Consider the following 8,963-nt stretch of genomic DNA (forward strand, 5'->3'; position numbering starts at 1 on the left):
AGAATACAATACCGCTAGAGACACCGTAATCCTGATAGACAGTGATCCAATGATGGAACAACCCCCGAGCACGTCTGTCATCACTCAGAACCTTCCTGGACCGTCAATCTTGAAGGATCCTAGGAAAACCGGTTCGACCACAATCCAGCAAATCTAACATGTTCCTTTCACCTTTGATGACGAGTCCGCCTAAAAATTTATTGCCAAAGATACAACACGCTAATAACAGGTAATTGTATATCGCAGATAGGTTCAATAACGATCGATGATCGATCGGGTGGCGGTCGAACGAAGAATGGCATTGAAAGTTCCAACAGAAGAGAGATATTCCTATGAATTTATTTTTTTAAAGAGGAATAATCAGTATATTTTTTCATATACTCGAACACCACAATCCTATTAAATTATATCTTTCATTCCAATAGCATATACGATTAATTATATGACAATTAAAGTATTTTTGTAATTTATTAAATTATTTTAAAATTGTTAAATTTCATTTTCATTCTCGTTTACTTTACCAGAGAAGATGTTTGACATTCTGCTTTCTTTTTTTACAAGTTTCACCAGTTCCAACGTAGACTGGTAAGAATATTTAACCATTATCGTCGTTTAACATTCAATGGCCATTATTTCGTTGTAAGATAGTATGTGAAAACTTGTAATCGGTATAGCGAATCGCATGAAATGTAGAAAAGGAAAGGACCAAAAAAAATTTATCGATCGCGACCAGATAGAAGACTGTCAATGTGACGAAGATGCCGCCTGAAAAGACTGTGACACGACTCTGCGCACGCGCGCTGCGATGTAAAACCGTTAGGGAAAATTACGCTACTCCACTGCTTTCGATTTTACATATATAAGAACACGAAGAAAACAAAGAAAATGATAAAAAAAAATCTCACACACGGACACACACATTGTAACGTATTCTAGCGAGGAAAGTTACGTATTTATCTCTACCTACGCTAAAGCTTCATTATACAAATTATTAAGATATAGCAATGACCTTACCTTTTTCAGTTGGAAATCACTGAACGATTCAATTGCTCCCGTGTAAAGTATCTTATCTAAGATAATGTTCACTTGCACAGCGGATCAATTTAAGCGTTCCGTGCTATTGCGCATGTTCAATTTAACTGTCAAAATCAATAGGAGTTCGCGGTTAATTTCGCCTCGTCGTAATTCACATCAATGTAATCTCGTATCACTCGCCATAACCAAAAAAAAAAAAAAAAAGAAAAGAAAAAAAAAAAAGAAAAGAAAATACAGGCTAAATCTCTATTAATCCACTAGACAATTTTATCGCAGAATATTTGATGTTATCCGATAGGTTCCGTGAGTGTTCGGTACAGTAGCTTATCTAAGACTGTTCCCTTGCACAGCGGATCAATTTAAGCTTCCCGTGCTATTGCGCATGTTCAATTTAAGCGTTCCGTGTTATTGCGCATGTTCAATTTAGCTGACAAAATCAATAGGAGTTCGCGGTTAATTTCGCCTCGTCGTAATTTACATCTATATAATCTCGTATCACTAGCCATAAACAAAAAAAAAAAAAAAAAGAGAAGAAAAAAAGAAAAAAAGAGGGAAAAAAATACAGGCTAAATGTCTATTAATCCACTAGACAATTTTATCGTAGAATATTTGATGTTATCCGACAAGTTACGTAAGTGTTCGGTATATTATCGATGTTGTCTCGTGAAATGTTTCATATCTATGTACCAGTTACGTTATTCCGTTTTTCGAGAGAATAAGTGTGATCATTCAAGAGCGTAAATTTCGAGGAATTGGAAAGTCGAGGGGATTTAAAAAGGGAAGGAAGCGGATCTAATTGTAAGTGCTGAGAAAGGGGAAAAATGACGCGCACAATGTAATCTCGTATCACTCGCCATAACCAAAAAAAAAAAAAAAAGAAAAGAAAAAAAAAAAGAAAAAAAAAGAAAAGAAAATACAGGCTAAATCTCTATTAATCCACTAGACAATTTTATCGCAGAATATTTGATGTTATCCGATAGGTTCCGTGAGTGTTCGGTACAGTAGCTTATCTAAGACTGTTCCCTTGCACAGCGGATCAATTTAAGCTTCCCGTGCTATTGCGCATGTTCAATTTAAGCGTTCCCTGCTATTGCGCATGTTCAATTTAAGCGTTCCGTGTTATTGCGCATGTTCAATTTAGCTGACAAAATCAATAGGAGTTCGCGGTTAATTCCGCCTCGTCGTAATTTACATCTATATAATCTCGTATCACTAGCCATAAACAAAAAAAAAAAAAAAAAGAGAAGAAAAAAAGAAAAAAAGAGGGAAAAAAATACAGGCTAAATGTCTATTAATCCACTAGACAATTTTATCGTAGAATATTTGATGTTATCCGACAAGTTACGTAAGTGTTCGGTATTTTATCGATGTTGACTCGTGAAATGTTTCATATCTAAGTACCAGTTACGCTATACCGTTTATCGAGAGAATAAGTGTGATCGTTCAAGAGCGTAAATTTCGAGGAATTGGAAAGTCGAGGGGATTTAAAAAGGGAAGGAAGCGGATCTAATTGTAAGTGCTGAGAAAGGGGAAAAATGACGCGCTCTTAGACAGTATTATCTTGCTAAAGCAAGGATGATTAGCGCTATCCTTCTTTCTGCGTTCACTTGTTGATCGTTAATTGATGGTATATAGAATATTTTTGTTAAAAACATGATTGTTGCTATATTTTAGTCGTTTTAATCCTTTCAGCATTACCACCATCGTGGCAATGGAATTTAAAGTGAGATTGAAAATCTCTGAGAATTTTAATTACCTAAGAGAATTACGCACTAAGCATACGATAACGTAAGCGATTCATATATTTATTTATAGTTTCGGTTTACTTCTTTCGATATCTCCAACGACTGATTAATATGACGTTTTATCGAAGTTTAATACTTTTACTTCCATTTTCACAGACTGAAAATAGAGAAGAATAATTCATAACTATGATGATCTATTTTATTGACTTTTTTTAAATTAGGAATTATTGTTATCGATAGCGATGATAGTAAAAGCGAAGCTTTTACAAAGAGTCAATAAATATCGTGGTTCAATGTTTAAAGGATTATATTGTTGAGTGTCAAAGATATATAATGTTTAGCGATAGAAGAGAATTATTCGTCGTTATAATAATGTACTCAATATGATCGGAAGTGAGAGGTGAGAGAGCGAATTTAGACGGACGAAGTATGACAATTATTTACGAAGGTTTCGATGATACGATGCGATTTATGCCGCTTTGCATATTTCGAGGTGGATAGTAAAGTTAATGGTCGACGTTTACCCTTCGATGATGTAGTCTCTGAACAGGTTAAGCAGGTGTCGATTAACAGGTAACTACGATACTCGAGATATTGTAATAATAGGATCACGTACTACAAAAAGATTTATGGTTGGATAATTTGTTGCGCAATGAATATGAATAATTTCTTGTGCAATTAATATTCAAATACTAAAAGAAAAGAGAAATAGAGCGAAATGTAACACTTACAAATTTTTAAAAATTTATATTAGCTTTCATATCTTCAAAATTTATAGAACTATAATTATTTGTTATATCGACGTGGCTACCGTTACTTCTTATATTCAATTCATTATGTTTCATTACTTTTAACATTCAGAAATTAATTTGTGCAAATATTAAGTATTTCGCAATTTCCAGCTAACAATATCGTTAGACAGGGAATCACGTTTTTTTCGATTTTATCTTAAATTTTGTCACATGTAGCATAAGCAGGTCGACTATCTGCCTGGTTTGTATATTAAAAGCTTATATTTTTCGATCGTTGTACGCAGGAGTTATTTCGGTTAAGAGATTCAGGGAGAAGCAGCTACTTCGATAGTTTAATTCTGTAGTCTATAAACTGAGCTTAGAAACATAGGGGAGTTCCTTTTATTTTTTGCTATTAATATAGATAGGTGGTAGCCATATTTCTAAAGGGGATAACACAGGCCATTAAATCACTTTTATTTCTCCTTACACAAGACAAGATGAAAAATATATACCAAAATAGATATGAACTTCCCATTAAAAAATTTATCGATGTTTTCATTTTAAATAATTTTGAATAGCAGGAAGTAAGCGATATAAAGTCGTACCAGCTTAATTGTGAAAGTCATTATATTAGTAATAAATAATGTGCGTTTAGAGCTTTTTGTAATCCTATTAGTTTCTTTCTTTACAAATCATTCCGTCGAGTTCTGCATTAATTTTCTTTTATATACATATATATACGTACTTATTATAGAAACTTACTAAGTATATTATTATTAATTGTATAGAAATTAGATATGCACATATTAAACTCCTTTTCCAAAATTACAAAAGAAGAAAAACGAAAGGAAAAGGTCGTGATCCTTTATGTACGATATTTTCAGCCAACGAATACTTCGCCCGCTTAAACTTGCAATTCGATCGCATCCACAGTTGGAGGATGACAAACACTTGATCTGTCCTTGTTAAACTTAAAAAGACAAAAAAAAAGAACTCTATTTTCTCGTAGATCGACTGTCGAATGTTTCCGCGTGTATAACGCCTCCAATTCCCGTTATCAATTATAATATCTATTTTCCAACTGCGTAAACTGTTCAGGGTTTCACCTAGTCTAAGGTGTGAACCATAGACACTGAGACGATGGAAGGGTATTTAGAACGAAGAGGGAAGAAGGAGGAAAGAGGAGAGGGTTGTGTCGTTTGACGGTTCAGCGAGGAAAGCGTTTCGGATCATTTCAGACCTAAAAATAGGAATTATAAAATAAACGTTTAAGTCAGTGATGCGATTTCTTTTTTTTTTTTTTTTTCGCTGCGTTTCGTTGAGTGAGTGCACACGACGAAAAACGTGCGGAAAATATGTATAAGTGTACTGTTCTAGAGTAACAAGGGCCTAACTCCACTTTTTATATTCTTAACAGTCCACGTATTCGCGTTCATTGGTAACGTACACAATTTTTATTATCACAAATTGACTGGTCTCGTTCTCCTCGTTGCTTCGTCGAAGTATTTTTCGTTTGCGCATAAAATGACCGTACCTAAAATTAGAGTATCGTTTTACAATCCTTTGACTTGTTGTTTACGTTAAATTCAACGAACAGGAAAAAATACAAGTTGCCGCGAAACTTTGCCCCTTAAAAATCTTTTTTTTTTTACACGGTGGTTCCTGGTTACAGGAACTTTCAGCAAACCGTTTTCATTAGAATAAGTTTCACGAGTTTTACGTAAACATGAAATTTGCAAGCGATGAAAATTTCGAAGCTTCCTGCAATTATACGACTCGTTCGTAAGAAATCGCATCGTTCTCGTTATATCTGTGATCAATATGGTTTGTAAGTAATCAAAGTGGACGTTAAGAGTAAATATTCGTCCTTTGCCATTAATCCTTTGCTCAAAGAGATGAACAAGTGGAGGAGGATTCACACTATTGGTGTATAAGATGTATTCTCGGTGACCTAATTAACATTTTAAAATCTAGTCGTTGTCAATACTCAGAGCTTCACATAAAGTAGGCAAAAATCGAATCTATTCATGTTCAAATATCGAAACCCAAAAGACTCTGTATCCCAGTTAGTCTTTCAGTTAATTGAATGTTCGAAATTCTTTCGATCCTTCATTTTACAAACATACGAATACGTACAAAACACGGTGATCAAAATATCAAGTATACAATTATCCATTAAGTATCATAGATTTTAATAATCTATCGTTTGTATTAAGATCCGTCCGTTTTCGATGAAACGTTCATTTCCTTTTCAACGAAATATTTCCGCTACTATTCGTTTAATGGGAAGAAGCATTAGAATAACCGCATAAGCTTCGTTTGGATTAGTCAATTTACTTCGATTCAACAAATTTCAATTCGGGTAATACGAAACCAGCCTGCAATTTTCATCTATTTTACTCGAATTTCTATACTTGTTCTCATCAATTACCAAAGACTCTTGATAGCATATGATTAGCAATATTTCACATACCGATACGAATGAATTTACTTGACCAAACGAAACTTAATTAAATATGCTTTCAGGTTTTAAAAACAAACTCGAGACCTTTCAGTTGTTCGTTGACTTAAAGAAATAATGTAATCTTACTTCTAAATTTTGTTTAGAACTTACTGATATGTACCGATGCTTCTTCTTATAAACTTTACATTCTGTTATATTTCGTATATATAAAATTTATTTATTATAAATATATGTTTCTAATCCAAAATTGTAATTTTTTACATACATCCGTAAATACGTTCCCTTCATTCTCCATCAAGTATCCTCTTGAAATCCAAGTAACTTAATTAATCTGAATGAAGGTACACGTACTGATATATTCGGATTAGACAGAAACGAAACTATACCGATAGGAACGCGAGAAACGCACTCCAACTAGCCATATCCGAGACATAATCAAAAAAGAAAAAAAAAGAAAGAAAAGAAAAGAAGAAACAAGAATTCTTCGTTTAAGGGAACCCTGACGAATGATTGTTCGATCGATGGATAGATTTTTCCAGCTCGAGAAACGCGATTAAAAAGAGCACTGAGAAACAATCGCGAGAGAAAAGAGAAGATATAAAGTGCTTGGGATTCGTGGGAAGAAAGGGTGACTGATAGATAAGTATTCGACACATGGTCGACTGTCCTAGATAGGGTTAAGATTTCGATGACGTAGAATTATCGGTAATAACGCGGTAACCTTGTTGCTATTACAATGAAACGTATAAAGACTCGTGGCTTAAATGGTTTGAATATTTCATTAATTAAATATAATTAGAAGAAAATAATTGCAATTATCTTCTCTGTATAATTTCCAACAAAATCTTATTTGATATTTAATATGATTTGTAAGTGGTTATCGATTTACGTCTCAAAGTACTCGAACTGAAAAATAATCTTCCTTTGGCTATTTCGTTTCTAAGTTGCTGCGGATCGTTCGTGCGAAGATTTCGATACGTGAATTCAGGGTTACCGAGTAATGTTTCGGATTTTACGTCACCAAGAGCAACCAGTAGAGCGAACAGTACAAAGTAACATGTCCTAGAGCTGATCGAGAAAGAGAAAAGCGTTCGAGAGCGAGGATAGTGTTAGGTGGTAGCAGATGCGTTATGTTTCATGGGAAACGACAGGATTAATATTCGTTCGCGTTAATAAGACAGATTGTTGTATGTTAGCGAGTATGTGTCTATGGAAAATCGTTGGATGTTGAAGAAATAGCATTAAAACCGCGATTTAATACGTTTGCTTCTGATACGCTACTCGTGTCTCTCAGAAAATTTCAATGTTTACTTTTAAAATCAGCCTATGATTCAGAAACCTTTTCAATTCCATTTCTTCAACTAATTCTTGTAAATCTTCGTATTTATTTCATTTTTGCGAGTTACATTATAAGGTACTTTACAGTTTCCTTGTTGTCATGTGATTTTGTTAATATAAGTTTATACTATTGATCAATAAGAAATGCTGACATTTCTTTATACTATTACTTATCAAATTTTTAGAAATTCATAGTTGCTACAGCTACAGGTTTTATTTCAGCTATTAGAAGATATCGCATTATTCGCGTTAATATACCATTTTCTTCTGCCATTGGACGTTATACACAATGTACGTGTAAGAAGAGAAATTCTTTTGTATGATAAAAATTTTATTTCGTACGTTACCATTGTTTCAAGATATATATACAAACATTTCAGATTTTACGATTTGTTTCCTTGGATTTGATTAATTATCTTTGCATTTAGCGCTTGGATAAATTATACGTACAAACAAATTTTTAATTTAGTAGACCTTAAATATTTCAAATCTAAAACTACACAGAAGACGATGTTTCTATAAGAGAAAATTGCGAAAATTGACAACTGATGTTTACAAATGTTGCTTTTATATATTCTACAAGTCGATTACGTAACACACATGTATCTTAGCAAAAATTTTAGAATCTTTTAAATTAGATTTAGTTAATTCTATCGATCCTATTGTTTTCACTAGAATTAACGTATACCTCAATCAAATTGTATATTTTCAACCAAACAGAGAGGCATACGGGAAACGTATAGACGAATGCATGATCAAACGCATGTAACTTCTAAGGCAGTGAAGCTACCGAAGGAATACGACAAAGCAATTTAAACGAAAAATCCAAAGTCGTGTTCTATCTATATCAAATAAACGTGCACCTAAATAATACGCAAACGCAAACACGTATACACGTATGTATATGTGTACATCAAACATGAATGTACGTACATATATATATATATATATACATATATATATGTATATAATACATTACGTGTTGTTACACAACGTTAACGATGATCCACACAAACAGATTACGAGAGGACGTTTTACGCGTGATTAGGTTCGATTTCGGATGTTTATCGTACGTTGACGATTACGAGGAATTTTAGAAGTTGGTCCAAGAAAAGGAGAAATTAAGGGGAAAGATGAGAGAAAGTGGAAAAAATACGATATATAAGAGACGATCAGATCATATCGAGGATAAGAAATTGTATTAATATACATGTACATTGCATTGCGGAAATATATACATTATGTAAATTCTATATATATATATATATATATATACATATACATACATATGCATACATATATATATATATATATATATATATATATATATATATATATATATATATATATATATATATATATATATATATATATATATATATATATATATATATATATATATATATATATATATATATATATATATATATATATATATATATATATATGATGCGTGTGTAATTAATAAAGTGTTGATATATATGGTTGACGATAATGCCACCGCCTCTATTGTCTTCTCTATTCGTTTATTTAATAATCTTATGTTAAATGTCCAAGCAAATATTATTTCAATATATATATTTTATTTTTAAATAATATTATACGATACTATATAATGTCTTAATAAGTTAATATTACAAATCTGCA

Source organism: Bombus fervidus, unplaced genomic scaffold, assembly GCF_041682495.2.
Source record: "Bombus fervidus isolate BK054 unplaced genomic scaffold, iyBomFerv1 scaffold0062, whole genome shotgun sequence".
Lineage (NCBI taxonomy): Eukaryota > Metazoa > Arthropoda > Insecta > Hymenoptera > Apidae > Bombus > Bombus fervidus.